This window comes from Haliotis asinina, chromosome 7, assembly GCF_037392515.1.
Source record: "Haliotis asinina isolate JCU_RB_2024 chromosome 7, JCU_Hal_asi_v2, whole genome shotgun sequence".
In the NCBI taxonomy this organism is placed as follows: Eukaryota; Metazoa; Mollusca; class Gastropoda; order Lepetellida; family Haliotidae; genus Haliotis; species Haliotis asinina.
In genome coordinates, this window is record NC_090286.1 from 24,177,296 (window position 1) to 24,202,295 (window position 25,000).

Genomic DNA, 25,000 nt, shown 5'->3' on the forward strand with positions numbered 1-25,000 from the left:
ACTGGAGACTGGTGTTAGGAGACATGTGTGGCTCAGAGGTTGAAATGAGTTTACACATCTTTTCGGCAGATTGCTACCCACAACACACTGTCAGCAAGGAGGAAGTGTTTGAGCAGTCAAGCGAGGAAGGCCCTATTGATTAGAAAGAGAGGCGTCTTTTCAAACGACCTGAAGTGTCAAGGCCCGTGATAGCTCAGTTGGTAGAGCGGAGGACTGTAGTGGCAAAGCTGTAGTTGGCAATCCTTAGGTCGCTGGTTCGAATCCGGCTCGCGGGACAACTTTTTGCTATTAATAACCACATTTAAGAGGACCAATATCCTTTCAGTTTTGTTCATGCCACTCTTGACGCTTTAAGATATTTAAGATAGATGAAGCAGAATGCAATCAAAGCCTAAATAATGCACTAAAGGAAATAAATGGCTGCAATTTACCCCAAAAAGCCCCAAATGCTAGTCTGATTCCTGACTTCCGAAAACGGTTTGATTGGAGGGAGGAAAAAAAGTGTGTCAGGAGTGGGATTTGAACCCACGCCCACATTCGTGGACCAGAACACCCGTACCTCCACTAGGGGAGAAGGTCTGATGCAATACCTTGAGTCTGGCGCCTTAGACCGCTCGGCCATCCTGACAACCATGTCAAAAGTGATATCTTTACGCTTTTGAAGTCACACATGTATTCCTTACCATTCAATTGATGCTGATACACCCAACAAGTCTGCATGCATTCTGGACAGTTTTAGAGTTGCTATATTCATTCATCTGTGTTCTTGCCTCCTCAAAGTTTCTTATATTCAACACAACTGATGTAATGGATCGACTCTTCTTGTAACTCTCAATTATGACGAGGTTTGGACTTGCTTAGTAGTCTGCACACATCTGAGCGAATGCTAATGCGGATCATTCAGGGTTTTCTCTTAGAAATTAGCCCGTTTGTGAGGATTCGACTCCTTACTAAAAGATTCCGTAATCACCCGGCATATGTCAACTAATCGAACTGGAGACTGGTGTTAGGAGACATGTGTGGCTCAGAGGTTGAAATGAGTCTACACATCTTTTCGGCAGATTGCTACCCACAACACACTGTCAGCAAGGAGGAAGTGTTTGAGCAGTCAAGCGAGGAAGACCCTATTGATTAGAAAGAGAGGCGTCTTTTCAAACGACCTGAAGTGTCAAGGCCCGTGATAGCTCAGTTGGTAGAGCGGAGGACTGTAGTGGCAAAGCTGTAATTGGCAATCCTTAGGTCGCTGGTTCGAATCCGGCTCGCGGGACAACTTTTTGCTATTAATAACCACATTTAAGAGGACCAATATCCTTTCAGTTTTGTTCATGCCACTCTTGACGCTTTAAGATATTTAAGATAGATGAAGCAGAATGCAATCAAACCCTAAATAATGCACTAAAGGAAATAAATGGCTGCAATTTACCCCAAAGAGCCCCAAATGCTAGTCTGATTCCTGACTTCCGAAAACGGCTTGATTGGAGGGAGGAAAAAAGTGTGTCAGGAGTGGGATTTGAACCCACGCCCACATTCGTGGACCAGAACACCCGTACCTCCACTAGGGGAGAAGGTCTGATGCAATACCTTGAGTCTGGCGCCTTAGACCGCTTGGCCATCCTGACAACCATGTCAAAAGTGATATCTTTACGCTTTTGAAGTCACACATGTATTCCTTACCATTGAATTGATGCTGATACACCTAACAAGTCTGCATGCATTCTAGACAGTTTTAGAGTTGCTATTTTCATTCATCTGTGTTCTTGCCTCCTCAAAGCTTCTTATATTCAACACAACTGATGTAATGGATCGACTCTTCTTGTAACTCTCAATTATGACGAGGTTTGGACTTGCTTAGTAGTCTGCACACATCTGAGCGAATGCTAATGCGGATCATTCACGTTTTTCTCTTAGAAATCAGCCTGTTTGTGAGGATTCGACTCCTTACTAAAAGATTCCGTAATCACCCGGCATATGTCAACTAATCGAACTGGAGACTGGTGTTAGGAGACATGTGTGGCTCAGAGGTTGAAATGAGTTTACACATCTTTTCGGCAGATTGCTACCCACAACACACTGTCAGCAAGGAGGAAGTGTTTGAGCAGTCAAGCGAGGAAGGCCCTATTGATTAGAAAGAGAGGCGTCTTTCCAAACGACCTGAAGTGTCAAGGCCCGTGATAGCTCAGTTGGTAGAGCGGAGGACTGTAGTGGCAAAGCTGTAATTGGCAATCCTTAGGTCGCTGGTTCGAATCCGGCTCGCGGGACAACTTTTTGCTATTAATAACCACATTTAAGAGGACCAATATCCTTTCAGTTTTGTTCATGCCACTCTTGACGCTTTAAGATATTTAAGATAGATGAAGCAGAATGCAATCAAAGTCTAAATAATGCACTAAAGGAAATAAATGGCTGCAATTTACCCCAAAGAGCCCCAAATGCTAGTCTGATTCCTGACTTCCGAAAACGGCTTGATTGGAGGGAGGAAAAAAGTGTGTCAGGAGTGGGATTTGAACCCACGCCCACATTCGTGGACCAGAACACCCGTACCTCCACTAGGGGAGAAGGTCTGATGCAATACCTTGAGTCTGGCGCCTTAGACCGCTTGGCCATCCTGACAACGATGTCAAAAGTGATATCTTTACGCTTTTGAAGTCACACATGTATTCCTTACCATTGAATTGATGCTGATACACCTAACAAGTCTGCATGCATTCTAGACAGTTTTAGAGTTGCTATTTTCATTCATCTGTGTTCTTGCCTCCTCAAAGCTTCTTATATTCAACACAACTGATGTAATGGATCGACTCTTCTTGTAACTCTCAATTATGACGAGGTTTGGACTTGCTTAGTAGTCTGCACACATCTGAGCGAATGCTAATGCGGATCATTCACGTTTTTCTCTTAGAAATCAGCCTGTTTGTGAGGATTCGACTCCTTACTAAAAGATTCCGCAATCACCCGGCATATGTCAACTAATCGAACTGGAGACTGGTGTTAGGAGACATGTGTGGCTCAGAGGTTGAAATGAGTTTACACATCTTTTCGGCAGATTGCTACCCACAACACACTGTCAGCAAGGAGGAAGTGTTTGAGCAGTCAAGCGAGGAAGGCCCTATTGATTAGAAAGAGAGGCGTCTTTTCAAACGACCTGAAGTGTCAAGGCCCGTGATAGCTCAGTTGGTAGAGCGGAGGACTGTAGTGGCAAAGCTGTAATTGGCAATCCTTAGGTCGCTGGTTCGAATCCGGCTCGCGGGACAACTTTTTGCTATTAATAACCACATTTAAGAGGACCAATATCCTTTCAGTTTTGTTCATGCCACTCTTGACGCTTTAAGATATTTAAGATAGATGAAGCAGAATGCAATCAAAGTCTAAATAATGCACTAAAGGAAATAAATGGCTGCAATTTACCCTAAAGAGCCCCAAATGCTAGTCTGATTCCTGACTTCCGAAAACGGCTTGATTGGAGGGAGGAAAAGAGTGTGTCAGGAGTGGGATTTGAACCCACGCCCACATTCGTGGACCAGAACACCCGTACCTCCACTAGGGGAGAAGGTCTGATGCAATACCTTGAGTCTGGCGCCTTAGACCGCTTGGCCATCCTGACAACGATGTCAAAAGTGATATCTTTACGCTTTTGAAGTCACACATGTATTCCTTACCATTGAATTGATGCTGATACACCTAACAAGTCTGCATGCATTCTAGACAGTTTTAGAGTTGCTATTTTCATTCATCTGTGTTCTTGCCTCCTCAAAGTTTCTTATATTCAACACAACTGATGTAATGGATCGACTCTTCTTGTAACTCTCAATTATGACGAGGTTTGGACTTGCTTAGTAGTCTGCACACATCTGAGCGAATGCTAATGCGGATCATTCACGTTTTTCTCTTAGAAATCAGCCTGTTTGTGAGGATTCGACTCCTTACTAAAAGATTCCGTAATCACCCGGCATATGTCAACTAATCGAACTGGAGACTGGTGTTAGGAGACATGTGTGGCTCAGAGGTTGAAATGAGTTTACACATCTTTTCGGCAGATTGCTACCCACAACACACTGTCAGCAAGGAGGAAGTGTTTGAGCAGTCAAGCGAGGAAGACCCTATTGATTAGAAAGAGAGGCGCCTTTCCAAACGACCTGAAGTGTCAAGGCCCGTGATAGCTCAGTTGGTAGAGCGGAGGACTGTAGTGGCAAAGCTGTAATTGGCAATCCTTAGGTCGCTGGTTCGAATCCGGCTCGCGGGACAACTTTTTGCTATTAATAACCACATTTAAGAGGACCAATATCCTTTCAGTTTTGTTCATGCCACTCTTGACGCTTTAAGATATTTAAGATAGATGAAGCAGAATGCAATCAAAGTCTAAATAATGCACTAAAGGAAATAAATGGCTGCAATTTACCCCAAAGAGCCCCAAATGCTAGTCTGATTCCTGACTTCCGAAAACGGCTTGATTGGAGGGAGGAAAAAAGTGTGTCAGGAGTGGGATTTGAACCCACGCCCACATTCGTGGACCAGAACACCCGTACCTCCACTAGGGGAGAAGGTCTGATGCAATACCTTGAGTCTGGCGCCTTAGACCGCTTGGCCATCCTGACAACGATGTCAAAAGTGATATCTTTACGCTTTTGAAGTCACACATGTATTCCTTACCATTGAATTGATGCTGATACACCTAACAAGTCTGCATGCATTCTAGACAGTTTTAGAGTTGCTATTTTCATTCATCTGTGTTCTTGCCTCCTCAAAGCTTCTTATATTCAACACAACTGATGTAATGGATCGACTCTTCTTGTAACTCTCAATTATGACGAGGTTTGGACTTGCTTAGTAGTCTGCACACATCTGAGCGAATGCTAATGCGGATCATTCACGTTTTTCTCTTAGAAATCAGCCTGTTTGTGAGGATTCGACTCCTTACTAAAAGATTCCGCAATCACCCGGCATATGTCAACTAATCGAACTGGAGACTGGTGTTAGGAGACATGTGTGGCTCAGAGGTTGAAATGAGTTTACACATCTTTTCGGCAGATTGCTACCCACAACACACTGTCAGCAAGGAGGAAGTGTTTGAGCAGTCAAGCGAGGAAGGCCCTATTGATTAGAAAGAGAGGCGTCTTTTCAAACGACCTGAAGTGTCAAGGCCCGTGATAGCTCAGTTGGTAGAGCGGAGGACTGTAGTGGCAAAGCTGTAATTGGCAATCCTTAGGTCGCTGGTTCGAATCCGGCTCGCGGGACAACTTTTTGCTATTAATAACCACATTTAAGAGGACCAATATCCTTTCAGTTTTGTTCATGCCACTCTTGACGCTTTAAGATATTTAAGATAGATGAAGCAGAATGCAATCAAAGTCTAAATAATGCACTAAAGGAAATAAATGGCTGCAATTTACCCCAAAGAGCCCCAAATGCTAGTCTGATTCCTGACTTCCGAAAACGGCTTGATTGGAGGGAGGAAAAAAGTGTGTCAGGAGTGGGATTTGAACCCACGCCCACATTCGTGGACCAGAACACCCGTACCTCCACTAGGGGAGAAGGTCTGATGCAATACCTTGAGTCTGGCGCCTTAGACCGCTTGGCCATCCTGACAACGATGTCAAAAGTGATATCTTTACGCTTTTGAAGTCACACATGTATTCCTTACCATTGAATTGATGCTGATACACCTAACAAGTCTGCATGCATTCTAGACAGTTTTAGAGTTGCTATTTTCATTCATCTGTGTTCTTGCCTCCTCAAAGCTTCTTATATTCAACACAACTGATGTAATGGATCGACTCTTCTTGTAACTCTCAATTATGACGAGGTTTGGACTTGCTTAGTAGTCTGCACACATCTGAGCGAATGCTAATGCGGATCATTCACGTTTTTCTCTTAGAAATCAGCCTGTTTGTGAGGATTCGACTCCTTACTAAAAGATTCCGTAATCACCCGGCATATGTCAACTAATCGAACTGGAGACTGGTGTTAGGAGACATGTGTGGCTCAGAGGTTGAAATGAGTTTACACATCTTTTCGGCAGATTGCTACCCACAACACACTGTCAGCAAGGAGGAAGTGTTTGAGCAGTCAAGCGAGGAAGGCCCTATTGATTAGAAAGAGAGGCGTCTTTTCAAACGACCTGAAGTGTCAAGACCCGTGATAGCTCAGTTGGTAGAGCGGAGGACTGTAGTGGCAAAGCTGTAATTGGCAATCCTTAGGTCGCTGGTTCGAATCCGGCTCGCGGGACAACTTTTTGCTATTAATAACCACATTTAAGAGGACCAATATCCTTTCAGTTTTGTTCATGCCACTCTTGACGCTTTAAGATATTTAAGATAGATGAAGCAGAATGCAATCAAAGCCTAAATAATGCACTAAAGGAAATAAATGGCTGCAATTTACCCTAAAGAGCCCCAAATGCTAGTCTGATTCCTGACTTCCGAAAACGGCTTGATTGGAGGGAGGAAAAAAGTGTGTCAGGAGTGGGATTTGAACCCACGCCCACATTCGTGGACCAGAACACCCGTACCTCCACTAGGGGAGAAGGTCTGATGCAATACCTTGAGTCTGGCGCCTTAGACCGCTTGGCCATCCTGACAACGATGTCAAAAGTGATATCTTTACGCTTTTGAAGTCACACATGTATTCCTTACCATTGAATTGATGCTGATACACCTAACAAGTCTGCATGCATTCTAGACAGTTTTAGAGTTGCTATTTTCATTCATCTGTGTTCTTGCCTCCTCAAAGCTTCTTATATTCAACACAACTGATGTAATGGATCGACTCTTCTTGTAACTCTCAATTATGACGAGGTTTGGACTTGCTTAGTAGTCTGCACACATCTGAGCGAATGCTAATGCGGATCATTCACGTTTTTCTCTTAGAAATCAGCCTGTTTGTGAGGATTCGACTCCTTACTAAAAGATTCCGCAATCACCCGGCATATGTCAACTAATCGAACTGGAGACTGGTGTTAGGAGACATGTGTGGCTCAGAGGTTGAAATGAGTTTACACATCTTTTCGGCAGATTGCTACCCACAACACACTGTCAGCAAGGAGGAAGTGTTTGAGCAGTCAAGCGAGGAAGGCCCTATTGATTAGAAAGAGAGGCGTCTTTTCAAACGACCTGAAGTGTCAAGGCCCGTGATAGCTCAGTTGGTAGAGCGGAGGACTGTAGTGGCAAAGCTGTAATTGGCAATCCTTAGGTCGCTGGTTCGAATCCGGCTCGCGGGACAACTTTTTGCTATTAATAACCACATTTAAGAGGACCAATATCCTTTCAGTTTTGTTCATGCCACTCTTGACGCTTTAAGATATTTAAGATAGATGAAGCAGAATGCAATCAAAGCCTAAATAATGCACTAAAGGAAATAAATGGCTGCAATTTACCCTAAAGAGCCCCAAATGCTAGTCTGATTCCTGACTTCCGAAAACGGCTTGATTGGAGGGAGGAAAAAAGTGTGTCAGGAGTGGGATTTGAACCCACGCCCACATTCGTGGACCAGAACACCCGTACCTCCACTAGGGGAGAAGGTCTGATGCAATACCTTGAGTCTGGCGCCTTAGACCGCTTGGCCATCCTGACAACGATGTCAAAAGTGATATCTTTACGCTTTTGAAGTCACACATGTATTCCTTACCATTGAATTGATGCTGATACACCTAACAAGTCTGCATGCATTCTAGACAGTTTTAGAGTTGCTATTTTCATTCATCTGTGTTCTTGCCTCCTCAAAGCTTCTTATATTCAACACAACTGATGTAATGGATCGACTCTTCTTGTAACTCTCAATTATGACGAGGTTTGGACTTGCTTAGTAGTCTGCACACATCTGAGCGAATGCTAATGCGGATCATTCACGTTTTTCTCTTAGAAATCAGCCTGTTTGTGAGGATTCGACTCCTTACTAAAAGATTCCGTAATCACCCGGCATATGTCAACTAATCGAACTGGAGACTGGTGTTAGGAGACATGTGTGGCTCAGAGGTTGAAATGAGTTTACACATCTTTTCGGCAGATTGCTACCCACAACACACTGTCAGCAAGGAGGAAGTGTTTGAGCAGTCAAGCGAGGAAGGCCCTATTGATTAGAAAGAGAGGCGTCTTTTCAAACGACCTGAAGTGTCAAGGCCCGTGATAGCTCAGTTGGTAGAGCGGAGGACTGTAGTGGCAAAGCTGTAATTGGCAATCCTTAGGTCGCTGGTTCGAATCCGGCTCGCGGGACAACTTTTTGCTATTAATAACCACATTTAAGAGGACCAATATCCTTTCAGTTTTGTTCATGCCACTCTTGACGCTTTAAGATATTTAAGATAGATGAAGCAGAATGCAATCAAAGCCTAAATAATGCACTAAAGGAAATAAATGGCTGCAATTTACCCTAAAGAGCCCCAAATGCTAGTCTGATTCCTGACTTCCGAAAACGGCTTGATTGGAGGGAGGAAAAAAGTGTGTCAGGAGTGGGATTTGAACCCACGCCCACATTCGTGGACCAGAACACCCGTACCTCCACTAGGGGAGAAGGTCTGATGCAATACCTTGAGTCTGGCGCCTTAGACCGCTTGGCCATCCTGACAACGATGTCAAAAGTGATATCTTTACGCTTTTGAAGTCACACATGTATTCCTTACCATTGAATTGATGCTGATACACCTAACAAGTCTGCATGCATTCTAGACAGTTTTAGAGTTGCTATTTTCATTCATCTGTGTTCTTGCCTCCTCAAAGCTTCTTATATTCAACACAACTGATGTAATGGATCGACTCTTCTTGTAACTCTCAATTATGACGAGGTTTGGACTTGCTTAGTAGTCTGCACACATCTGAGCGAATGCTAATGCGGATCATTCACGTTTTTCTCTTAGAAATCAGCCTGTTTGTGAGGATTCGACTCCTTACTAAAAGATTCCGCAATCACCCGGCATATGTCAACTAATCGAACTGGAGACTGGTGTTAGGAGACATGTGTGGCTCAGAGGTTGAAATGAGTTTACACATCTTTTCGGCAGATTGCTACCCACAACACACTGTCAGCAAGGAGGAAGTGTTTGAGCAGTCAAGCGAGGAAGGCCCTATTGATTAGAAAGAGAGGCGTCTTTTCAAACGACCTGAAGTGTCAAGGCCCGTGATAGCTCAGTTGGTAGAGCGGAGGACTGTAGTGGCAAAGCTGTAATTGGCAATCCTTAGGTCGCTGGTTCGAATCCGGCTCGCGGGACAACTTTTTGCTATTAATAACCACATTTAAGAGGACCAATATCCTTTCAGTTTTGTTCATGCCACTCTTGACGCTTTAAGATATTTAAGATAGATGAAGCAGAATGCAATCAAAGCCTAAATAATGCACTAAAGGAAATAAATGGCTGCAATTTACCCTAAAGAGCCCCAAATGCTAGTCTGATTCCTGACTTCCGAAAACGGCTTGATTGGAGGGAGGAAAAAAGTGTGTCAGGAGTGGGATTTGAACCCACGCCCACATTCGTGGACCAGAACACCCGTACCTCCACTAGGGGAGAAGGTCTGATGCAATACCTTGAGTCTGGCGCCTTAGACCGCTTGGCCATCCTGACAACGATGTCAAAAGTGATATCTTTACGCTTTTGAAGTCACACATGTATTCCTTACCATTGAATTGATGCTGATACACCTAACAAGTCTGCATGCATTCTAGACAGTTTTAGAGTTGCTATTTTCATTCATCTGTGTTCTTGCCTCCTCAAAGCTTCTTATATTCAACACAACTGATGTAATGGATCGACTCTTCTTGTAACTCTCAATTATGACGAGGTTTGGACTTGCTTAGTAGTCTGCACACATCTGAGCGAATGCTAATGCGGATCATTCACGTTTTTCTCTTAGAAATCAGCCTGTTTGTGAGGATTCGACTCCTTACTAAAAGATTCCGTAATCACCCGGCATATGTCAACTAATCGAACTGGAGACTGGTGTTAGGAGACATGTGTGGCTCAGAGGTTGAAATGAGTTTACACATCTTTTCGGCAGATTGCTACCCACAACACACTGTCAGCAAGGAGGAAGTGTTTGAGCAGTCAAGCGAGGAAGGCCCTATTGATTAGAAAGAGAGGCGTCTTTTCAAACGACCTGAAGTGTCAAGGCCCGTGATAGCTCAGTTGGTAGAGCGGAGGACTGTAGTGGCAAAGCTGTAATTGGCAATCCTTAGGTCGCTGGTTCGAATCCGGCTCGCGGGACAACTTTTTGCTATTAATAACCACATTTAAGAGGACCAATATCCTTTCAGTTTTGTTCATGCCACTCTTGACGCTTTAAGATATTTAAGATAGATGAAGCAGAATGCAATCAAAGCCTAAATAATGCACTAAAGGAAATAAATGGCTGCAATTTACCCTAAAGAGCCCCAAATGCTAGTCTGATTCCTGACTTCCGAAAACGGCTTGATTGGAGGGAGGAAAAAAGTGTGTCAGGAGTGGGATTTGAACCCACGCCCACATTCGTGGACCAGAACACCCGTACCTCCACTAGGGGAGAAGGTCTGATGCAATACCTTGAGTCTGGCGCCTTAGACCGCTTGGCCATCCTGACAACGATGTCAAAAGTGATATCTTTACGCTTTTGAAGTCACACATGTATTCCTTACCATTGAATTGATGCTGATACACCTAACAAGTCTGCATGCATTCTAGACAGTTTTAGAGTTGCTATTTTCATTCATCTGTGTTCTTGCCTCCTCAAAGCTTCTTATATTCAACACAACTGATGTAATGGATCGACTCTTCTTGTAACTCTCAATTATGACGAGGTTTGGACTTGCTTAGTAGTCTGCACACATCTGAGCGAATGCTAATGCGGATCATTCACGTTTTTCTCTTAGAAATCAGCCTGTTTGTGAGGATTCGACTCCTTACTAAAAGATTCCGTAATCACCCGGCATATGTCAACTAATCGAACTGGAGACTGGTGTTAGGAGACATGTGTGGCTCAGAGGTTGAAATGAGTTTACACATCTTTTCGGCAGATTGCTACCCACAACACACTGTCAGCAAGGAGGAAGTGTTTGAGCAGTCAAGCGAGGAAGGCCCTATTGATTAGAAAGAGAGGCGTCTTTTCAAACGACCTGAAGTGTCAAGGCCCGTGATAGCTCAGTTGGTAGAGCGGAGGACTGTAGTGGCAAAGCTGTAATTGGCAATCCTTAGGTCGCTGGTTCGAATCCGGCTCGCGGGACAACTTTTTGCTATTAATAACCACATTTAAGAGGACCAATATCCTTTCAGTTTTGTTCATGCCACTCTTGACGCTTTAAGATATTTAAGATAGATGAAGCAGAATGCAATCAAAGCCTAAATAATGCACTAAAGGAAATAAATGGCTGCAATTTACCCTAAAGAGCCCCAAATGCTAGTCTGATTCCTGACTTCCGAAAACGGCTTGATTGGAGGGAGGAAAAAAGTGTGTCAGGAGTGGGATTTGAACCCACGCCCACATTCGTGGACCAGAACACCCGTACCTCCACTAGGGGAGAAGGTCTGATGCAATACCTTGAGTCTGGCGCCTTAGACCGCTTGGCCATCCTGACAACGATGTCAAAAGTGATATCTTTACGCTTTTGAAGTCACACATGTATTCCTTACCATTGAATTGATGCTGATACACCTAACAAGTCTGCATGCATTCTAGACAGTTTTAGAGTTGCTATTTTCATTCATCTGTGTTCTTGCCTCCTCAAAGCTTCTTATATTCAACACAACTGATGTAATGGATCGACTCTTCTTGTAACTCTCAATTATGACGAGGTTTGGACTTGCTTAGTAGTCTGCACACATCTGAGCGAATGCTAATGCGGATCATTCACGTTTTTCTCTTAGAAATCAGCCTGTTTGTGAGGATTCGACTCCTTACTAAAAGATTCCGCAATCACCCGGCATATGTCAACTAATCGAACTGGAGACTGGTGTTAGGAGACATGTGTGGCTCAGAGGTTGAAATGAGTTTACACATCTTTTCGGCAGATTGCTACCCACAACACACTGTCAGCAAGGAGGAAGTGTTTGAGCAGTCAAGCGAGGAAGGCCCTATTGATTAGAAAGAGAGGCGTCTTTTCAAACGACCTGAAGTGTCAAGGCCCGTGATAGCTCAGTTGGTAGAGCGGAGGACTGTAGTGGCAAAGCTGTAATTGGCAATCCTTAGGTCGCTGGTTCGAATCCGGCTCGCGGGACAACTTTTTGCTATTAATAACCACATTTAAGAGGACCAATATCCTTTCAGTTTTGTTCATGCCACTCTTGACGCTTTAAGATATTTAAGATAGATGAAGCAGAATGCAATCAAAGCCTAAATAATGCACTAAAGGAAATAAATGGCTGCAATTTACCCTAAAGAGCCCCAAATGCTAGTCTGATTCCTGACTTCCGAAAACGGCTTGATTGGAGGGAGGAAAAAAGTGTGTCAGGAGTGGGATTTGAACCCACGCCCACATTCGTGGACCAGAACACCCGTACCTCCACTAGGGGAGAAGGTCTGATGCAATACCTTGAGTCTGGCGCCTTAGACCGCTTGGCCATCCTGACAACGATGTCAAAAGTGATATCTTTACGCTTTTGAAGTCACACATGTATTCCTTACCATTGAATTGATGCTGATACACCTAACAAGTCTGCATGCATTCTAGACAGTTTTAGAGTTGCTATTTTCATTCATCTGTGTTCTTGCCTCCTCAAAGCTTCTTATATTCAACACAACTGATGTAATGGATCGACTCTTCTTGTAACTCTCAATTATGACGAGGTTTGGACTTGCTTAGTAGTCTGCACACATCTGAGCGAATGCTAATGCGGATCATTCACGTTTTTCTCTTAGAAATCAGCCTGTTTGTGAGGATTCGACTCCTTACTAAAAGATTCCGTAATCACCCGGCATATGTCAACTAATCGAACTGGAGACTGGTGTTAGGAGACATGTGTGGCTCAGAGGTTGAAATGAGTTTACACATCTTTTCGGCAGATTGCTACCCACAACACACTGTCAGCAAGGAGGAAGTGTTTGAGCAGTCAAGCGAGGAAGGCCCTATTGATTAGAAAGAGAGGCGTCTTTTCAAACGACCTGAAGTGTCAAGGCCCGTGATAGCTCAGTTGGTAGAGCGGAGGACTGTAGTGGCAAAGCTGTAATTGGCAATCCTTAGGTCGCTGGTTCGAATCCGGCTCGCGGGACAACTTTTTGCTATTAATAACCACATTTAAGAGGACCAATATCCTTTCAGTTTTGTTCATGCCACTCTTGACGCTTTAAGATATTTAAGATAGATGAAGCAGAATGCAATCAAAGCCTAAATAATGCACTAAAGGAAATAAATGGCTGCAATTTACCCTAAAGAGCCCCAAATGCTAGTCTGATTCCTGACTTCCGAAAACGGCTTGATTGGAGGGAGGAAAAAAGTGTGTCAGGAGTGGGATTTGAACCCACGCCCACATTCGTGGACCAGAACACCCGTACCTCCACTAGGGGAGAAGGTCTGATGCAATACCTTGAGTCTGGCGCCTTAGACCGCTTGGCCATCCTGACAACGATGTCAAAAGTGATATCTTTACGCTTTTGAAGTCACACATGTATTCCTTACCATTGAATTGATGCTGATACACCTAACAAGTCTGCATGCATTCTAGACAGTTTTAGAGTTGCTATTTTCATTCATCTGTGTTCTTGCCTCCTCAAAGCTTCTTATATTCAACACAACTGATGTAATGGATCGACTCTTCTTGTAACTCTCAATTATGACGAGGTTTGGACTTGCTTAGTAGTCTGCACACATCTGAGCGAATGCTAATGCGGATCATTCACGTTTTTCTCTTAGAAATCAGCCTGTTTGTGAGGATTCGACTCCTTACTAAAAGATTCCGTAATCACCCGGCATATGTCAACTAATCGAACTGGAGACTGGTGTTAGGAGACATGTGTGGCTCAGAGGTTGAAATGAGTTTACACATCTTTTCGGCAGATTGCTACCCACAACACACTGTCAGCAAGGAGGAAGTGTTTGAGCAGTCAAGCGAGGAAGGCCCTATTGATTAGAAAGAGAGGCGTCTTTTCAAACGACCTGAAGTGTCAAGGCCCGTGATAGCTCAGTTGGTAGAGCGGAGGACTGTAGTGGCAAAGCTGTAATTGGCAATCCTTAGGTCGCTGGTTCGAATCCGGCTCGCGGGACAACTTTTTGCTATTAATAACCACATTTAAGAGGACCAATATCCTTTCAGTTTTGTTCATGCCACTCTTGACGCTTTAAGATATTTAAGATAGATGAAGCAGAATGCAATCAAAGCCTAAATAATGCACTAAAGGAAATAAATGGCTGCAATTTACCCTAAAGAGCCCCAAATGCTAGTCTGATTCCTGACTTCCGAAAACGGCTTGATTGGAGGGAGGAAAAAAGTGTGTCAGGAGTGGGATTTGAACCCACGCCCACATTCGTGGACCAGAACACCCGTACCTCCACTAGGGGAGAAGGTCTGATGCAATACCTTGAGTCTGGCGCCTTAGACCGCTTGGCCATCCTGACAACGATGTCAAAAGTGATATCTTTACGCTTTTGAAGTCACACATGTATTCCTTACCATTGAATTGATGCTGATACACCTAACAAGTCTGCATGCATTCTAGACAGTTTTAGAGTTGCTATTTTCATTCATCTGTGTTCTTGCCTCCTCAAAGCTTCTTATATTCAACACAACTGATGTAATGGATCGACTCTTCTTGTAACTCTCAATTATGACGAGGTTTGGACTTGCTTAGTAGTCTGCACACATCTGAGCGAATGCTAATGCGGATCATTCACGTTTTTCTCTTAGAAATCAGCCTGTTTGTGAGGATTCGACTCCTTACTAAAAGATTCCGTAATCACCCGGCATATGTCAACTAATCGAACTGGAGACTGGTGTTAGGAGACATGTGTGGCTCAGAGGTTGAAATGAGTTTACACATCTTTTCGGCAGATTGCTACCCACAACACACTGTCAGCAAGGAGGAAGTGTTTGAGCAGTCAAGCGAGGAAGGCCCTATTGATTAGAAAGAGAGGCGCCTTTCCAAACGACCTGAAGTGTCAAGGCCCGTGATAGCTCAGTTGGTAGAGCGGAGGACTGTAGTGGCAAAGCTGTAATTGGCAATCCTTAGGTCGCTGGTTCGAATCCGGCTCGCGGGACAACTTTTTGCTATTAATAACCACATTTAAGAGGACCAATATCCTTTCAGTTTTGTTCATGCCACTCTTGACGCTTTAAGATATTTAAGATAGATGAAGCAGAATGCAATCAAAGTCTAAATAATGCACTAAAGGAAATAAATGGCTGCAATTTACCCCAAAGAGCCCCAAATGCTAGTCTGATTCCTGACTTCCGAAAACGGCTTGATTGGAGGGAGGAAAAAAGTGTGTCAGGAGTGGGATTTGAACCCACGCCCACATTCGTGGACCAGAACACCCGTACCTCCACTAGGGGAGAAGGTCTGATGCAATACCTTGAGTCTGGCGCCTTAGACCGCTTGGCCATCCTGACAACGATGTCAAAAGTGATATCTTTACGCTTTTGAAGTCACACATGTATTCCTTACCATTGAATTGATGCTGATACACCTAACAAGTCTGCATGCATTCTAGACAGTTTTAGAGTTGCTATTTTCATTCATCTGTGTTCTTGCCTCCTCAAAGCTTCTTATATTCAACACAACTGATGTAATGGATCGACTCTTCTTGTAACTCTCAATTATGACGAGGTTTGGACTTGCTTAGTAGTCTGCACACATCTGAGCGAATGCTAATGCGGATCATTCACGTTTTTCTCTTAGAAATCAGCCTGTTTGTGAGGATTCGACTCCTTACTAAAAGATTCCGCAATCACCCGGCATATGTCAACTAATCGAACTGGAGACTGGTGTTAGGAGACATGTGTGGCTCAGAGGTTGAAATGAGTTTACACATCTTTTCGGCAGATTGCTACCCACAACACACTGTCAGCAAGGAGGAAGTGTTTGAGCAGTCAAGCGAGGAAGGCCCTATTGATTAGAAAGAGAGGCGTCTTTTCAAACGACCTGAAGTGTCAAGGCCCGTGATAGCTCAGTTGGTAGAGCGGAGGACTGTAGTGGCAAAGCTGTAATTGGCAATCCTTAGGTCGCTGGTTCGAATCCGGCTCGCGGGACAACTTTTTGCTATTAATAACCACATTTAAGAGGACCAATATCCTTTCAGTTTTGTTCATGCCACTCTTGACGCTTTAAGATATTTAAGATAGATGAAGCAGAATGCAATCAAAGTCTAAATAATGCACTAAAGGAAATAAATGGCTGCAATTTACCCCAAAGAGCCCCAAATGCTAGTCTGATTCCTGACTTCCGAAAACGGCTTGATTGGAGGGAGGAAAAAAGTGTGTCAGGAGTGGGATTTGAACCCACGCCCACATTCGTGGACCAGAACACCCGTACCTCCACTAGGGGAGAAGGTCTGATGCAATACCTTGAGTCTGGCGCCTTAGACCGCTTGGCCATCCTGACAACGATGTCAAAAGTGATATCTTTACGCTTTTGAAGTCACACATGTATTCCTTACCATTGAATTGATGCTGATACACCTAACAAGTCTGCATGCATTCTAGACAGTTTTAGAGTTGCTATTTTCATTCATCTGTGTTCTTGCCTCCTCAAAGCTTCTTATATTCAACACAACTGATGTAATGGATCGACTCTTCTTGTAACTCTCAATTATGACGAGGTTTGGACTTGCTTAGTAGTCTGCACACATCTGAGCGAATGCTAATGCGGATCATTCACGTTTTTCTCTTAGAAATCAGCCTGTTTGTGAGGATTCGACTCCTTACTAAAAGATTCCGTAATCACCCGGCATATGTCAACTAATCGAACTGGAGACTGGTGTTAGGAGACATGTGTGGCTCAGAGGTTGAAATGAGTTTACACATCTTTTCGGCAGATTGCTACCCACAACACACTGTCAGCAAGGAGGAAGTGTTTGAGCAGTCAAGCGAGGAAGGCCCTATTGATTAGAAAGAGAGGCGTCTTTTCAAACGACCTGAAGTGTCAAGACCCGTGATAGCTCAGTTGGTAGAGCGGAGGACTGTAGTGGCAAAGCTGTAATTGGCAATCCTTAGGTCGCTGGTTCGAATCCGGCTCGCGGGACAACTTTTTGCTATTAATAACCACATTTAAGAGGACCAATATCCTTTCAGTTTTGTTCATGCCACTCTTGACGCTTTAAGATATTTAAGATAGATGAAGCAGAATGCAATCAAAGCCTAAATAATGCACTAAAGGAAATAAATGGCTGCAATTTACCCTAAAGAGCCCCAAATGCTAGTCTGATTTCTGACTTCCGAAAACGGCTTGATTGGAGGGAGGAAAAAAGTGTGTCAGGAGTGGGATTTGAACCCACGCCCACATTCGTGGACCAGAACACCCGTACCTCCACTAGGGGAGAAGGTCTGATGCAATACCTTGAGTCTGGCGCCTTAGACCGCTTGGCCATCCTGACAACGATGTCAAAAGTGATATCTTTACGCTTTTGAAGTCACACATGTATTCCTTACCATTGAATTGATGCTGATACACCTAACAAGTCTGCATGCATTCTAGACAGTTTTAGAGTTGCTATTTTCATTCATCTGTGTTCTTGCCTCCTCAAAGCTTCTTATATTCAACACAACTGATGTAATGGATCGACTCTTCTTGTAACTCTCAATTATGACGAGGTTTGGACTTGCTTAGTAGTCTGCACACATCTGAGCGAATGCTAATGCGGATCATTCACGTTTTTCTCTTAGAAATCAGCCTGTTTGTGAGGATTCGACTCCTTACTAAAAGATTCCGCAATCACCCGGCATATGTCAACTAATCGAACTGGAGACTGGTGTTAGGAGACATGTGTGGCTCAGAGGTTGAAATGAGTTTACACATCTTTTCGGCAGATTGCTACCCACAACACACTGTCAGCAAGGAGGAAGTGTTTGAGCAGTCAAGCGAGGAAGGCCCTATTGATTAGAAAGAGAGGCGTCTTTTCAAACGACCTGAAGTGTCAAGGCCCGTGATAGCTCAGTTGGTAGAGCGGAGGACTGTAGTGGCAAAGCTGTAATTGGCAATCCTTAGGTCGCTGGTTCGAATCCGGCTCGCGGGACAACTTTTTGCTATTAATAACCACATTTAAGAGGACCAATATCCTTTCAGTTTTGTTCATGCCACTCTTGACGCTTTAAGATATTTAAGATAGATGAAGCAGAATGCAATCAAAGCCTAAATAATGCACTAAAGGAAATAAATGGCTGCAATTTACCCTAAAGAGCCCCAAATGCTAGTCTGATTCCTGACTTCCGAAAACGGCTTGATTGGAGGGAGGAAAAAAGTGTGTCAGGAGTGGGATTTGAACCCACGCCCACATTCGTGGACCAGAACACCCGTACCTCCACTAGGGGAGAAGGTCTGATGCAATACCTTGAGTCTGGCGCCTTAGACCGCTTGGCCATCCTGACAACGATGTCAAAAGTGATATCTTTACGCTTTTGAAGTCACACATGTATTCCTTACCATTGAATTGATGCTGATACACCTAACAAGTCTGCATGCATTCTAGACAGTTTTAGAGTTGCTATTTTCATTCATCTGTGTTCTTGCCTCCTCAAAGCTTCTTATATTCAACACAACTGATGTAATGGATCGACTCTTCTTGTAACTCTCAATTATGACGAGGTTTGGACTTGCTTAGTAGTCTGCACACATCTGAGCGAATGCTAATGCGGATCATTCACGTTTTTCTCTTAGAAATCAGCCTGTTTGTGAGGATTCGACTCCTTACTAAAAGATTCCGTAATCACCCGGCATATGTCAACTAATCGAACTGGAGACTGGTGTTAGGAGACATGTGTGGCTCAGAGGTTGAAATGAGTTTACACATCTTTTCGGCAGATTGCTACCCACAACACACTGTCAGCAAGGAGGAAGTGTTTGAGCAGTCAAGCGAGGAAGACCCTATTGATTAGAAAGAGAGGCGCCTTTCCAAACGACCTGAAGTGTCAAGGCCCGTGATAGCTCAGTTGGTAGAGCGGAGGACTGTAGTGGCAAAGCTGTAATTGGCAATCCTTAGGTCGCTGGTTCGAATCCGGCTCGCGGGACAACTTTTTGCTATTAATAACCACATTTAAGAGGACCAATATCCTTTCAGTTTTGTTCATGCCACTCTTGACGCTTTAAGATATTTAAGATAGATGAAGCAGAATGCAATCAAAGTCTAAATAATGCACTAAAGGAAATAAATGGCTGCAATTTACCCCAAAGAGCCCCAAATGCTAGTCTGATTCCTGACTTCCGAAAACGGCTTGATTGGAGGGAGGAAAAAAGTGTGTCAGGAGTGGGATTTGAACCCACGCCCACATTCGTGGACCAGAACACCCGTACCTCCACTAGGGGAGAAGGTCTGATGCAATACCTTGAGTCTGGCGCCTTAGACCGCTTGGCCATCCTGACAACGATGTCAAAAGTGATATCTTTACGCTTTTGAAGTCACACATGTATTCCTTACCATTGAATTGATGCTGATACACCTAACAAGTCTGCATGCATTCTAGACAGTTTTAGAGTTGCTATTTTCATTCATCTGTGTTCTTGCCTCCTCAAAGCTTCTTATATTCAACACAACTGATGTAATGGATCGACTCTTCTTGTAACTCTCAATTATGACGAGGTTTGGACTTGCTTAGTAGTCTGCACACATCTGAGCGAATGCTAATGCGGATCATTCACGTTTTTCTCTTAGAAATCAGCCTGTTTGTGAGGATTCGACTCCTTACTAAAAGATTCCGCAATCACCCGGCATATGTCAACTAATCGAACTGGAGACTGGTGTTAGGAGACATGTGTGGCTCAGAGGTTGAAATGAGTTTACACATCTTTTCGGCAGATTGCTACCCACAACACACTGTCAGCAAGGAGGAAGTGTTTGAGCAGTCAAGCGAGGAAGGCCCTATTGATTAGAAAGAGAGGCGTCTTTTCAAACGACCTGAAGTGTCAAGGCCCGTGATAGCTCAGTTGGTAGAGCGGAGGACTGTAGTGGCAAAGCTGTAATTGGCAATCCTTAGGTCGCTGGTTCGAATCCGGCTCGCGGGACAACTTTTTGCTATTAATAACCACATTTAAGAGGACCAATATCCTTTCAGTTTTGTTCATGCCACTCTTGACGCTTTAAGATATTTAAGATAGATGAAGCAGAATGCAATCAAAGTCTAAATAATGCACTAAAGGAAATAAATGGCTGCAATTTACCCCAAAGAGCCCCAAATGCTAGTCTGATTCCTGACTTCCGAAAACGGCTTGATTGGAGGGAGGAAAAAAGTGTGTCAGGAGTGGGATTTGAACCCACGCCCACATTCGTGGACCAGAACACCCGTACCTCCACTAGGGGAGAAGGTCTGATGCAATACCTTGAGTCTGGCGCCTTAGACCGCTTGGCCATCCTGACAACGATGTCAAAAGTGATATCTTTACGCTTTTGAAGTCACACATGTATTCCTTACCATTGAATTGATGCTGATACACCTAACAAGTCTGCATGCATTCTAGACAGTTTTAGAGTTGCTATTTTCATTCATCTGTGTTCTTGCCTCCTCAAAGCTTCTTATATTCAACACAACTGATGTAATGGATCGACTCTTCTTGTAACTCTCAATTATGACGAGGTTTGGACTTGCTTAGTAGTCTGCACACATCTGAGCGAATGCTAATGCGGATCATTCACGTTTTTCTCTTAGAAATCAGCCTGTTTGTGAGGATTCGACTCCTTACTAAAAGATTCCGCAATCACCCGGCATATGTCAACTAATCGAACTGGAGACTGGTGTTAGGAGACATGTGTGGCTCAGAGGTTGAAATGAGTTTACACATCTTTTCGGCAGATTGCTACCCACAACACACTGTCAGCAAGGAGGAAGTGTTTGAGCAGTCAAGCGAGGAAGGCCCTATTGATTAGAAAGAGAGGCGTCTTTTCAAACGACCTGAAGTGTCAAGGCCCGTGATAGCTCAGTTGGTAGAGCGGAGGACTGTAGTGGCAAAGCTGTAATTGGCAATCCTTAGGTCGCTGGTTCGAATCCGGCTCGCGGGACAACTTTTTGCTATTAATAACCACATTTAAGAGGACCAATATCCTTTCAGTTTTGTTCATGCCACTCTTGACGCTTTAAGATATTTAAGATAGATGAAGCAGAATGCAATCAAAGTCTAAATAATGCACTAAAGGAAATAAATGGCTGCAATTTACCCCAAAGAGCCCCAAATGCTAGTCTGATTCCTGACTTCCGAAAACGGCTTGATTGGAGGGAGGAAAAAAGTGTGTCAGGAGTGGGATTTGAACCCACGCCCACATTCGTGGACCAGAACACCCGTACCTCCACTAGGGGAGAAGGTCTGATGCAATACCTTGAGTCTGGCGCCTTAGACCGCTTGGCCATCCTGACAACGATGTCAAAAGTGATATCTTTACGCTTTTGAAGTCACACATGTATTCCTTACCATTGAATTGATGCTGATACACCTAACAAGTCTGCATGCATTCTAGACAGTTTTAGAGTTGCTATTTTCATTCATCTGTGTTCTTGCCTCCTCAAAGCTTCTTATATTCAACACAACTGATGTAATGGATCGACTCTTCTTGTAACTCTCAATTATGACGAGGTTTGGACTTGCTTAGTAGTCTGCACACATCTGAGCGAATGCTAATGCGGATCATTCACGTTTTTCTCTTAGAAATCAGCCTGTTTGTGAGGATTCGACTCCTTACTAAAAGATTCCGTAATCACCCGGCATATGTCAACTAATCGAACTGGAGACTGGTGTTAGGAGACATGTGTGGCTCAGAGGTTGAAATGAGTTTACACATCTTTTCGGCAGATTGCTACCCACAACACACTGTCAGCAAGGAGGAAGTGTTTGAGCAGTCAAGCGAGGAAGGCCCTATTGATTAGAAAGAGAGGCGTCTTTTCAAACGACCTGAAGTGTCAAGACCCGTGATAGCTCAGTTGGTAGAGCGGAGGACTGTAGTGGCAAAGCTGTAATTGGCAATCCTTAGGTCGCTGGTTCGAATCCGGCTCGCGGGACAACTTTTTGCTATTAATAACCACATTTAAGAGGACCAATATCCTTTCAGTTTTGTTCATGCCACTCTTGACGCTTTAAGATATTTAAGATAGATGAAGCAGAATGCAATCAAAGCCTAAATAATGCACTAAAGGAAATAAATGGCTGCAATTTACCCTAAAGAGCCCCAAATGCTAGTCTGATTCCTGACTTCCGAAAACGGCTTGATTGGAGGGAGGAAAAAAGTGTGTCAGGAGTGGGATTTGAACCCACGCCCACATTCGTGGACCAGAACACCCGTACCTCCACTAGGGGAGAAGGTCTGATGCAATACCTTGAGTCTGGCGCCTTAGACCGCTTGGCCATCCTGACAACGATGTCAAAAGTGATATCTTTACGCTTTTGAAGTCACACATGTATTCCTTACCATTGAATTGATGCTGATACACCTAACAAGTCTGCATGCATTCTAGACAGTTTTAGAGTTGCTATTTTCATTCATCTGTGTTCTTGCCTCCTCAAAGCTTCTTATATTCAACACAACTGATGTAATGGATCGACTCTTCTTGTAACTCTCAATTATGACGAGGTTTGGACTTGCTTAGTAGTCTGCACACATCTGAGCGAATGCTAATGCGGATCATTCACGTTTTTCTCTTAGAAATCAGCCTGTTTGTGAGGATTCGACTCCTTACTAAAAGATTCCGCAATCACCCGGCATATGTCAACTAATCGAACTGGAGACTGGTGTTAGGAGACATGTGTGGCTCAGAGGTTGAAATGAGTTTACACATCTTTTCGGCAGATTGCTACCCACAACACACTGTCAGCAAGGAGGAAGTGTTTGAGCAGTCAAGCGAGGAAGGCCCTATTGATTAGAAAGAGAGGCGTCTTTTCAAACGACCTGAAGTGTCAAGGCCCGTGATAGCTCAGTTGGTAGAGCGGAGGACTGTAGTGGCAAAGCTGTAATTGGCAATCCTTAGGTCGCTGGTTCGAATCCGGCTCGCGGGACAACTTTTTGCTATTAATAACCACATTTAAGAGGACCAATATCCTTTCAGTTTTGTTCATGCCACTCTTGACGCTTTAAGATATTTAAGATAGATGAAGCAGAATGCAATCAAAGCCTAAATAATGCACTAAAGGAAATAAATGGCTGCAATTTACCCTAAAGAGCCCCAAATGCTAGTCTGATTCCTGACTTCCGAAAACGGCTTGATTGGAGGGAGGAAAAAAGTGTGTCAGGAGTGGGATTTGAACCCACGCCCACATTCGTGGACCAGAACACCCGTACCTCCACTAGGGGAGAAGGTCTGATGCAATACCTTGAGTCTGGCGCCTTAGACCGCTTGGCCATCCTGACAACGATGTCAAAAGTGATATCTTTACGCTTTTGAAGTCACACATGTATTCCTTACCATTGAATTGATGCTGATACACCTAACAAGTCTGCATGCATTCTAGACAGTTTTAGAGTTGCTATTTTCATTCATCTGTGTTCTTGCCTCCTCAAAGCTTCTTATATTCAACACAACTGATGTAATGGATCGACTCTTCTTGTAACTCTCAATTATGACGAGGTTTGGACTTGCTTAGTAGTCTGCACACATCTGAGCGAATGCTAATGCGGATCATTCACGTTTTTCTCTTAGAAATCAGCCTGTTTGTGAGGATTCGACTCCTTACTAAAAGATTCCGCAATCACCCGGCATATGTCAACTAATCGAACTGGAGACTGGTGTTAGGAGACATGTGTGGCTCAGAGGTTGAAATGAGTTTACACATCTTTTCGGCAGATTGCTACCCACAACACACTGTCAGCAAGGAGGAAGTGTTTGAGCAGTCAAGCGAGGAAGGCCCTATTGATTAGAAAGAGAGGCGTCTTTTCAAACGACCTGAAGTGTCAAGGCCCGTGATAGCTCAGTTGGTAGAGCGGAGGACTGTAGTGGCAAAGCTGTAATTGGCAATCCTTAGGTCGCTGGTTCGAATCCGGCTCGCGGGACAACTTTTTGCTATTAATAACCACATTTAAGAGGACCAATATCCTTTCAGTTTTGTTCATGCCACTCTTGACGCTTTAAGATATTTAAGATAGATGAAGCAGAATGCAATCAAAGCCTAAATAATGCACTAAAGGAAATAAATGCCTGCAATTTACCCTAAAGAGCCCCAAATGCTAGTCTGATTCCTGACTTCCGAAAACGGCTTGATTGGAGGGAGGAAAAAAGTGTGTCAGGAGTGGGATTTGAACCCACGCCCACATTCGTGGACCAGAACACCCGTACCTCCACTAGGGGAGAAGGTCTGATGCAATACCTTGAGTCTGGCGCCTTAGACCGCTTGGCCATCCTGACAACGATGTCAAAAGTGATATCTTTACGCTTTTGAAGTCACACATGTATTCCTTACCATTGAATTGATGCTGATACACCTAACAAGTCTGCATGCATTCTAGACAGTTTTAGAGTTGCTATTTTCATTCATCTGTGTTCTTGCCTCCTCAAAGCTTCTTATATTCAACACAACTGATGTAATGGATCGACTCTTCTTGTAACTCTCAATTATGACGAGGTTTGGACTTGCTTAGTAGTCTGCACACATCTGAGCGAATGCTAATGCGGATCATTCACGTTTTTCTCTTAGAAATCAGCCTGTTTGTGAGGATTCGACTCCTTACTAAAAGATTCCGTAATCACCCGGCATATGTCAACTAATCGAACTGGAGACTGGTGTTAGGAGACATGTGTGGCTCAGAGGTTGAAATGAGTTTACACATCTTTTCGGCAGATTGCTACCCACAACACACTGTCAGCAAGGAGGAAGTGTTTGAGCAGTCAAGCGAGGAAGGCCCTATTGATTAGAAAGAGAGGCGTCTTTTCAAACGACCTGAAGTGTCAAGGCCCGTGATAGCTCAGTTGGTAGAGCGGAGGACTGTAGTGGCA

At 43.9% G+C, this 25,000-nt stretch overlaps 51 non-coding genes across 51 annotated transcripts in view; 26 read left to right on the forward strand and 25 right to left on the reverse strand.

Moving 5' to 3' along the window:
- Window positions 1–182: 182 nt before the first annotated feature.
- On the forward strand, window positions 183–275 carry Trnay-gua (transfer RNA tyrosine (anticodon GUA)). Its single transcript has 2 exons — window positions 183–219; window positions 240–275. It is a non-coding gene; the product is annotated as a tRNA-Tyr (tRNA).
- Window positions 276–504: 229 nt separating this feature from the next.
- On the reverse strand, window positions 505–628 carry Trnal-caa (transfer RNA leucine (anticodon CAA)). The gene is made up of 2 exons: window positions 591–628; window positions 505–550 (listed from the first exon to the last, which is right to left on the reverse strand). It is a non-coding gene; the product is annotated as a tRNA-Leu (tRNA).
- A 546-nt stretch (window positions 629–1,174) lies between these two features.
- Trnay-gua (transfer RNA tyrosine (anticodon GUA)) lies at window positions 1,175–1,267 on the forward strand. Its single transcript has 2 exons — window positions 1,175–1,211; window positions 1,232–1,267. It is a non-coding gene; the product is annotated as a tRNA-Tyr (tRNA).
- A 228-nt stretch (window positions 1,268–1,495) lies between these two features.
- On the reverse strand, window positions 1,496–1,619 carry Trnal-caa (transfer RNA leucine (anticodon CAA)). The gene is made up of 2 exons: window positions 1,582–1,619; window positions 1,496–1,541 (listed from the first exon to the last, which is right to left on the reverse strand). It is a non-coding gene; the product is annotated as a tRNA-Leu (tRNA).
- Window positions 1,620–2,165: 546 nt separating this feature from the next.
- Trnay-gua (transfer RNA tyrosine (anticodon GUA)) lies at window positions 2,166–2,258 on the forward strand. Its single transcript has 2 exons — window positions 2,166–2,202; window positions 2,223–2,258. It is a non-coding gene; the product is annotated as a tRNA-Tyr (tRNA).
- A 228-nt stretch (window positions 2,259–2,486) lies between these two features.
- On the reverse strand, window positions 2,487–2,610 carry Trnal-caa (transfer RNA leucine (anticodon CAA)). The gene is made up of 2 exons: window positions 2,573–2,610; window positions 2,487–2,532 (listed from the first exon to the last, which is right to left on the reverse strand). It is a non-coding gene; the product is annotated as a tRNA-Leu (tRNA).
- A 546-nt stretch (window positions 2,611–3,156) lies between these two features.
- Trnay-gua (transfer RNA tyrosine (anticodon GUA)) lies at window positions 3,157–3,249 on the forward strand. The gene is made up of 2 exons: window positions 3,157–3,193; window positions 3,214–3,249. It is a non-coding gene; the product is annotated as a tRNA-Tyr (tRNA).
- A 228-nt stretch (window positions 3,250–3,477) lies between these two features.
- Window positions 3,478–3,601, reverse strand: Trnal-caa (transfer RNA leucine (anticodon CAA)). The gene is made up of 2 exons: window positions 3,564–3,601; window positions 3,478–3,523 (listed from the first exon to the last, which is right to left on the reverse strand). It is a non-coding gene; the product is annotated as a tRNA-Leu (tRNA).
- Window positions 3,602–4,147: 546 nt separating this feature from the next.
- Trnay-gua (transfer RNA tyrosine (anticodon GUA)) lies at window positions 4,148–4,240 on the forward strand. Its single transcript has 2 exons — window positions 4,148–4,184; window positions 4,205–4,240. It is a non-coding gene; the product is annotated as a tRNA-Tyr (tRNA).
- A 228-nt stretch (window positions 4,241–4,468) lies between these two features.
- Window positions 4,469–4,592, reverse strand: Trnal-caa (transfer RNA leucine (anticodon CAA)). Its single transcript has 2 exons — window positions 4,555–4,592; window positions 4,469–4,514 (listed from the first exon to the last, which is right to left on the reverse strand). It is a non-coding gene; the product is annotated as a tRNA-Leu (tRNA).
- A 546-nt stretch (window positions 4,593–5,138) lies between these two features.
- Trnay-gua (transfer RNA tyrosine (anticodon GUA)) lies at window positions 5,139–5,231 on the forward strand. Its single transcript has 2 exons — window positions 5,139–5,175; window positions 5,196–5,231. It is a non-coding gene; the product is annotated as a tRNA-Tyr (tRNA).
- A 228-nt stretch (window positions 5,232–5,459) lies between these two features.
- On the reverse strand, window positions 5,460–5,583 carry Trnal-caa (transfer RNA leucine (anticodon CAA)). Its single transcript has 2 exons — window positions 5,546–5,583; window positions 5,460–5,505 (listed from the first exon to the last, which is right to left on the reverse strand). It is a non-coding gene; the product is annotated as a tRNA-Leu (tRNA).
- Window positions 5,584–6,129: 546 nt separating this feature from the next.
- Window positions 6,130–6,222, forward strand: Trnay-gua (transfer RNA tyrosine (anticodon GUA)). The gene is made up of 2 exons: window positions 6,130–6,166; window positions 6,187–6,222. It is a non-coding gene; the product is annotated as a tRNA-Tyr (tRNA).
- Window positions 6,223–6,450: 228 nt separating this feature from the next.
- On the reverse strand, window positions 6,451–6,574 carry Trnal-caa (transfer RNA leucine (anticodon CAA)). The gene is made up of 2 exons: window positions 6,537–6,574; window positions 6,451–6,496 (listed from the first exon to the last, which is right to left on the reverse strand). It is a non-coding gene; the product is annotated as a tRNA-Leu (tRNA).
- A 546-nt stretch (window positions 6,575–7,120) lies between these two features.
- Window positions 7,121–7,213, forward strand: Trnay-gua (transfer RNA tyrosine (anticodon GUA)). The gene is made up of 2 exons: window positions 7,121–7,157; window positions 7,178–7,213. It is a non-coding gene; the product is annotated as a tRNA-Tyr (tRNA).
- A 228-nt stretch (window positions 7,214–7,441) lies between these two features.
- Trnal-caa (transfer RNA leucine (anticodon CAA)) lies at window positions 7,442–7,565 on the reverse strand. The gene is made up of 2 exons: window positions 7,528–7,565; window positions 7,442–7,487 (listed from the first exon to the last, which is right to left on the reverse strand). It is a non-coding gene; the product is annotated as a tRNA-Leu (tRNA).
- A 546-nt stretch (window positions 7,566–8,111) lies between these two features.
- On the forward strand, window positions 8,112–8,204 carry Trnay-gua (transfer RNA tyrosine (anticodon GUA)). The gene is made up of 2 exons: window positions 8,112–8,148; window positions 8,169–8,204. It is a non-coding gene; the product is annotated as a tRNA-Tyr (tRNA).
- A 228-nt stretch (window positions 8,205–8,432) lies between these two features.
- Window positions 8,433–8,556, reverse strand: Trnal-caa (transfer RNA leucine (anticodon CAA)). The gene is made up of 2 exons: window positions 8,519–8,556; window positions 8,433–8,478 (listed from the first exon to the last, which is right to left on the reverse strand). It is a non-coding gene; the product is annotated as a tRNA-Leu (tRNA).
- Window positions 8,557–9,102: 546 nt separating this feature from the next.
- On the forward strand, window positions 9,103–9,195 carry Trnay-gua (transfer RNA tyrosine (anticodon GUA)). Its single transcript has 2 exons — window positions 9,103–9,139; window positions 9,160–9,195. It is a non-coding gene; the product is annotated as a tRNA-Tyr (tRNA).
- Window positions 9,196–9,423: 228 nt separating this feature from the next.
- Trnal-caa (transfer RNA leucine (anticodon CAA)) lies at window positions 9,424–9,547 on the reverse strand. Its single transcript has 2 exons — window positions 9,510–9,547; window positions 9,424–9,469 (listed from the first exon to the last, which is right to left on the reverse strand). It is a non-coding gene; the product is annotated as a tRNA-Leu (tRNA).
- A 546-nt stretch (window positions 9,548–10,093) lies between these two features.
- Window positions 10,094–10,186, forward strand: Trnay-gua (transfer RNA tyrosine (anticodon GUA)). Its single transcript has 2 exons — window positions 10,094–10,130; window positions 10,151–10,186. It is a non-coding gene; the product is annotated as a tRNA-Tyr (tRNA).
- Window positions 10,187–10,414: 228 nt separating this feature from the next.
- Trnal-caa (transfer RNA leucine (anticodon CAA)) lies at window positions 10,415–10,538 on the reverse strand. Its single transcript has 2 exons — window positions 10,501–10,538; window positions 10,415–10,460 (listed from the first exon to the last, which is right to left on the reverse strand). It is a non-coding gene; the product is annotated as a tRNA-Leu (tRNA).
- A 546-nt stretch (window positions 10,539–11,084) lies between these two features.
- Window positions 11,085–11,177, forward strand: Trnay-gua (transfer RNA tyrosine (anticodon GUA)). Its single transcript has 2 exons — window positions 11,085–11,121; window positions 11,142–11,177. It is a non-coding gene; the product is annotated as a tRNA-Tyr (tRNA).
- A 228-nt stretch (window positions 11,178–11,405) lies between these two features.
- Trnal-caa (transfer RNA leucine (anticodon CAA)) lies at window positions 11,406–11,529 on the reverse strand. Its single transcript has 2 exons — window positions 11,492–11,529; window positions 11,406–11,451 (listed from the first exon to the last, which is right to left on the reverse strand). It is a non-coding gene; the product is annotated as a tRNA-Leu (tRNA).
- Window positions 11,530–12,075: 546 nt separating this feature from the next.
- On the forward strand, window positions 12,076–12,168 carry Trnay-gua (transfer RNA tyrosine (anticodon GUA)). Its single transcript has 2 exons — window positions 12,076–12,112; window positions 12,133–12,168. It is a non-coding gene; the product is annotated as a tRNA-Tyr (tRNA).
- A 228-nt stretch (window positions 12,169–12,396) lies between these two features.
- On the reverse strand, window positions 12,397–12,520 carry Trnal-caa (transfer RNA leucine (anticodon CAA)). The gene is made up of 2 exons: window positions 12,483–12,520; window positions 12,397–12,442 (listed from the first exon to the last, which is right to left on the reverse strand). It is a non-coding gene; the product is annotated as a tRNA-Leu (tRNA).
- A 546-nt stretch (window positions 12,521–13,066) lies between these two features.
- On the forward strand, window positions 13,067–13,159 carry Trnay-gua (transfer RNA tyrosine (anticodon GUA)). The gene is made up of 2 exons: window positions 13,067–13,103; window positions 13,124–13,159. It is a non-coding gene; the product is annotated as a tRNA-Tyr (tRNA).
- A 228-nt stretch (window positions 13,160–13,387) lies between these two features.
- On the reverse strand, window positions 13,388–13,511 carry Trnal-caa (transfer RNA leucine (anticodon CAA)). The gene is made up of 2 exons: window positions 13,474–13,511; window positions 13,388–13,433 (listed from the first exon to the last, which is right to left on the reverse strand). It is a non-coding gene; the product is annotated as a tRNA-Leu (tRNA).
- A 546-nt stretch (window positions 13,512–14,057) lies between these two features.
- Trnay-gua (transfer RNA tyrosine (anticodon GUA)) lies at window positions 14,058–14,150 on the forward strand. Its single transcript has 2 exons — window positions 14,058–14,094; window positions 14,115–14,150. It is a non-coding gene; the product is annotated as a tRNA-Tyr (tRNA).
- A 228-nt stretch (window positions 14,151–14,378) lies between these two features.
- Trnal-caa (transfer RNA leucine (anticodon CAA)) lies at window positions 14,379–14,502 on the reverse strand. Its single transcript has 2 exons — window positions 14,465–14,502; window positions 14,379–14,424 (listed from the first exon to the last, which is right to left on the reverse strand). It is a non-coding gene; the product is annotated as a tRNA-Leu (tRNA).
- A 546-nt stretch (window positions 14,503–15,048) lies between these two features.
- Window positions 15,049–15,141, forward strand: Trnay-gua (transfer RNA tyrosine (anticodon GUA)). The gene is made up of 2 exons: window positions 15,049–15,085; window positions 15,106–15,141. It is a non-coding gene; the product is annotated as a tRNA-Tyr (tRNA).
- Window positions 15,142–15,369: 228 nt separating this feature from the next.
- On the reverse strand, window positions 15,370–15,493 carry Trnal-caa (transfer RNA leucine (anticodon CAA)). Its single transcript has 2 exons — window positions 15,456–15,493; window positions 15,370–15,415 (listed from the first exon to the last, which is right to left on the reverse strand). It is a non-coding gene; the product is annotated as a tRNA-Leu (tRNA).
- Window positions 15,494–16,039: 546 nt separating this feature from the next.
- Window positions 16,040–16,132, forward strand: Trnay-gua (transfer RNA tyrosine (anticodon GUA)). The gene is made up of 2 exons: window positions 16,040–16,076; window positions 16,097–16,132. It is a non-coding gene; the product is annotated as a tRNA-Tyr (tRNA).
- A 228-nt stretch (window positions 16,133–16,360) lies between these two features.
- Trnal-caa (transfer RNA leucine (anticodon CAA)) lies at window positions 16,361–16,484 on the reverse strand. The gene is made up of 2 exons: window positions 16,447–16,484; window positions 16,361–16,406 (listed from the first exon to the last, which is right to left on the reverse strand). It is a non-coding gene; the product is annotated as a tRNA-Leu (tRNA).
- A 546-nt stretch (window positions 16,485–17,030) lies between these two features.
- Trnay-gua (transfer RNA tyrosine (anticodon GUA)) lies at window positions 17,031–17,123 on the forward strand. Its single transcript has 2 exons — window positions 17,031–17,067; window positions 17,088–17,123. It is a non-coding gene; the product is annotated as a tRNA-Tyr (tRNA).
- A 228-nt stretch (window positions 17,124–17,351) lies between these two features.
- Trnal-caa (transfer RNA leucine (anticodon CAA)) lies at window positions 17,352–17,475 on the reverse strand. The gene is made up of 2 exons: window positions 17,438–17,475; window positions 17,352–17,397 (listed from the first exon to the last, which is right to left on the reverse strand). It is a non-coding gene; the product is annotated as a tRNA-Leu (tRNA).
- A 546-nt stretch (window positions 17,476–18,021) lies between these two features.
- On the forward strand, window positions 18,022–18,114 carry Trnay-gua (transfer RNA tyrosine (anticodon GUA)). Its single transcript has 2 exons — window positions 18,022–18,058; window positions 18,079–18,114. It is a non-coding gene; the product is annotated as a tRNA-Tyr (tRNA).
- A 228-nt stretch (window positions 18,115–18,342) lies between these two features.
- On the reverse strand, window positions 18,343–18,466 carry Trnal-caa (transfer RNA leucine (anticodon CAA)). Its single transcript has 2 exons — window positions 18,429–18,466; window positions 18,343–18,388 (listed from the first exon to the last, which is right to left on the reverse strand). It is a non-coding gene; the product is annotated as a tRNA-Leu (tRNA).
- Window positions 18,467–19,012: 546 nt separating this feature from the next.
- On the forward strand, window positions 19,013–19,105 carry Trnay-gua (transfer RNA tyrosine (anticodon GUA)). The gene is made up of 2 exons: window positions 19,013–19,049; window positions 19,070–19,105. It is a non-coding gene; the product is annotated as a tRNA-Tyr (tRNA).
- Window positions 19,106–19,333: 228 nt separating this feature from the next.
- Trnal-caa (transfer RNA leucine (anticodon CAA)) lies at window positions 19,334–19,457 on the reverse strand. The gene is made up of 2 exons: window positions 19,420–19,457; window positions 19,334–19,379 (listed from the first exon to the last, which is right to left on the reverse strand). It is a non-coding gene; the product is annotated as a tRNA-Leu (tRNA).
- A 546-nt stretch (window positions 19,458–20,003) lies between these two features.
- On the forward strand, window positions 20,004–20,096 carry Trnay-gua (transfer RNA tyrosine (anticodon GUA)). Its single transcript has 2 exons — window positions 20,004–20,040; window positions 20,061–20,096. It is a non-coding gene; the product is annotated as a tRNA-Tyr (tRNA).
- A 228-nt stretch (window positions 20,097–20,324) lies between these two features.
- Trnal-caa (transfer RNA leucine (anticodon CAA)) lies at window positions 20,325–20,448 on the reverse strand. The gene is made up of 2 exons: window positions 20,411–20,448; window positions 20,325–20,370 (listed from the first exon to the last, which is right to left on the reverse strand). It is a non-coding gene; the product is annotated as a tRNA-Leu (tRNA).
- A 546-nt stretch (window positions 20,449–20,994) lies between these two features.
- Trnay-gua (transfer RNA tyrosine (anticodon GUA)) lies at window positions 20,995–21,087 on the forward strand. The gene is made up of 2 exons: window positions 20,995–21,031; window positions 21,052–21,087. It is a non-coding gene; the product is annotated as a tRNA-Tyr (tRNA).
- Window positions 21,088–21,315: 228 nt separating this feature from the next.
- Trnal-caa (transfer RNA leucine (anticodon CAA)) lies at window positions 21,316–21,439 on the reverse strand. The gene is made up of 2 exons: window positions 21,402–21,439; window positions 21,316–21,361 (listed from the first exon to the last, which is right to left on the reverse strand). It is a non-coding gene; the product is annotated as a tRNA-Leu (tRNA).
- A 546-nt stretch (window positions 21,440–21,985) lies between these two features.
- Trnay-gua (transfer RNA tyrosine (anticodon GUA)) lies at window positions 21,986–22,078 on the forward strand. The gene is made up of 2 exons: window positions 21,986–22,022; window positions 22,043–22,078. It is a non-coding gene; the product is annotated as a tRNA-Tyr (tRNA).
- Window positions 22,079–22,306: 228 nt separating this feature from the next.
- On the reverse strand, window positions 22,307–22,430 carry Trnal-caa (transfer RNA leucine (anticodon CAA)). Its single transcript has 2 exons — window positions 22,393–22,430; window positions 22,307–22,352 (listed from the first exon to the last, which is right to left on the reverse strand). It is a non-coding gene; the product is annotated as a tRNA-Leu (tRNA).
- Window positions 22,431–22,976: 546 nt separating this feature from the next.
- Window positions 22,977–23,069, forward strand: Trnay-gua (transfer RNA tyrosine (anticodon GUA)). The gene is made up of 2 exons: window positions 22,977–23,013; window positions 23,034–23,069. It is a non-coding gene; the product is annotated as a tRNA-Tyr (tRNA).
- Window positions 23,070–23,297: 228 nt separating this feature from the next.
- Window positions 23,298–23,421, reverse strand: Trnal-caa (transfer RNA leucine (anticodon CAA)). Its single transcript has 2 exons — window positions 23,384–23,421; window positions 23,298–23,343 (listed from the first exon to the last, which is right to left on the reverse strand). It is a non-coding gene; the product is annotated as a tRNA-Leu (tRNA).
- A 546-nt stretch (window positions 23,422–23,967) lies between these two features.
- Trnay-gua (transfer RNA tyrosine (anticodon GUA)) lies at window positions 23,968–24,060 on the forward strand. Its single transcript has 2 exons — window positions 23,968–24,004; window positions 24,025–24,060. It is a non-coding gene; the product is annotated as a tRNA-Tyr (tRNA).
- A 228-nt stretch (window positions 24,061–24,288) lies between these two features.
- Trnal-caa (transfer RNA leucine (anticodon CAA)) lies at window positions 24,289–24,412 on the reverse strand. The gene is made up of 2 exons: window positions 24,375–24,412; window positions 24,289–24,334 (listed from the first exon to the last, which is right to left on the reverse strand). It is a non-coding gene; the product is annotated as a tRNA-Leu (tRNA).
- A 546-nt stretch (window positions 24,413–24,958) lies between these two features.
- Window positions 24,959–25,000, forward strand: part of Trnay-gua (transfer RNA tyrosine (anticodon GUA)) — a 93-nt gene continuing 51 nt past the window's right edge. Inside the window, exon 1 of the tRNA in view lies at window positions 24,959–24,995. This is a non-coding gene — a tRNA (tRNA-Tyr). The remainder of the gene's footprint in view (window positions 24,996–25,000) is intronic.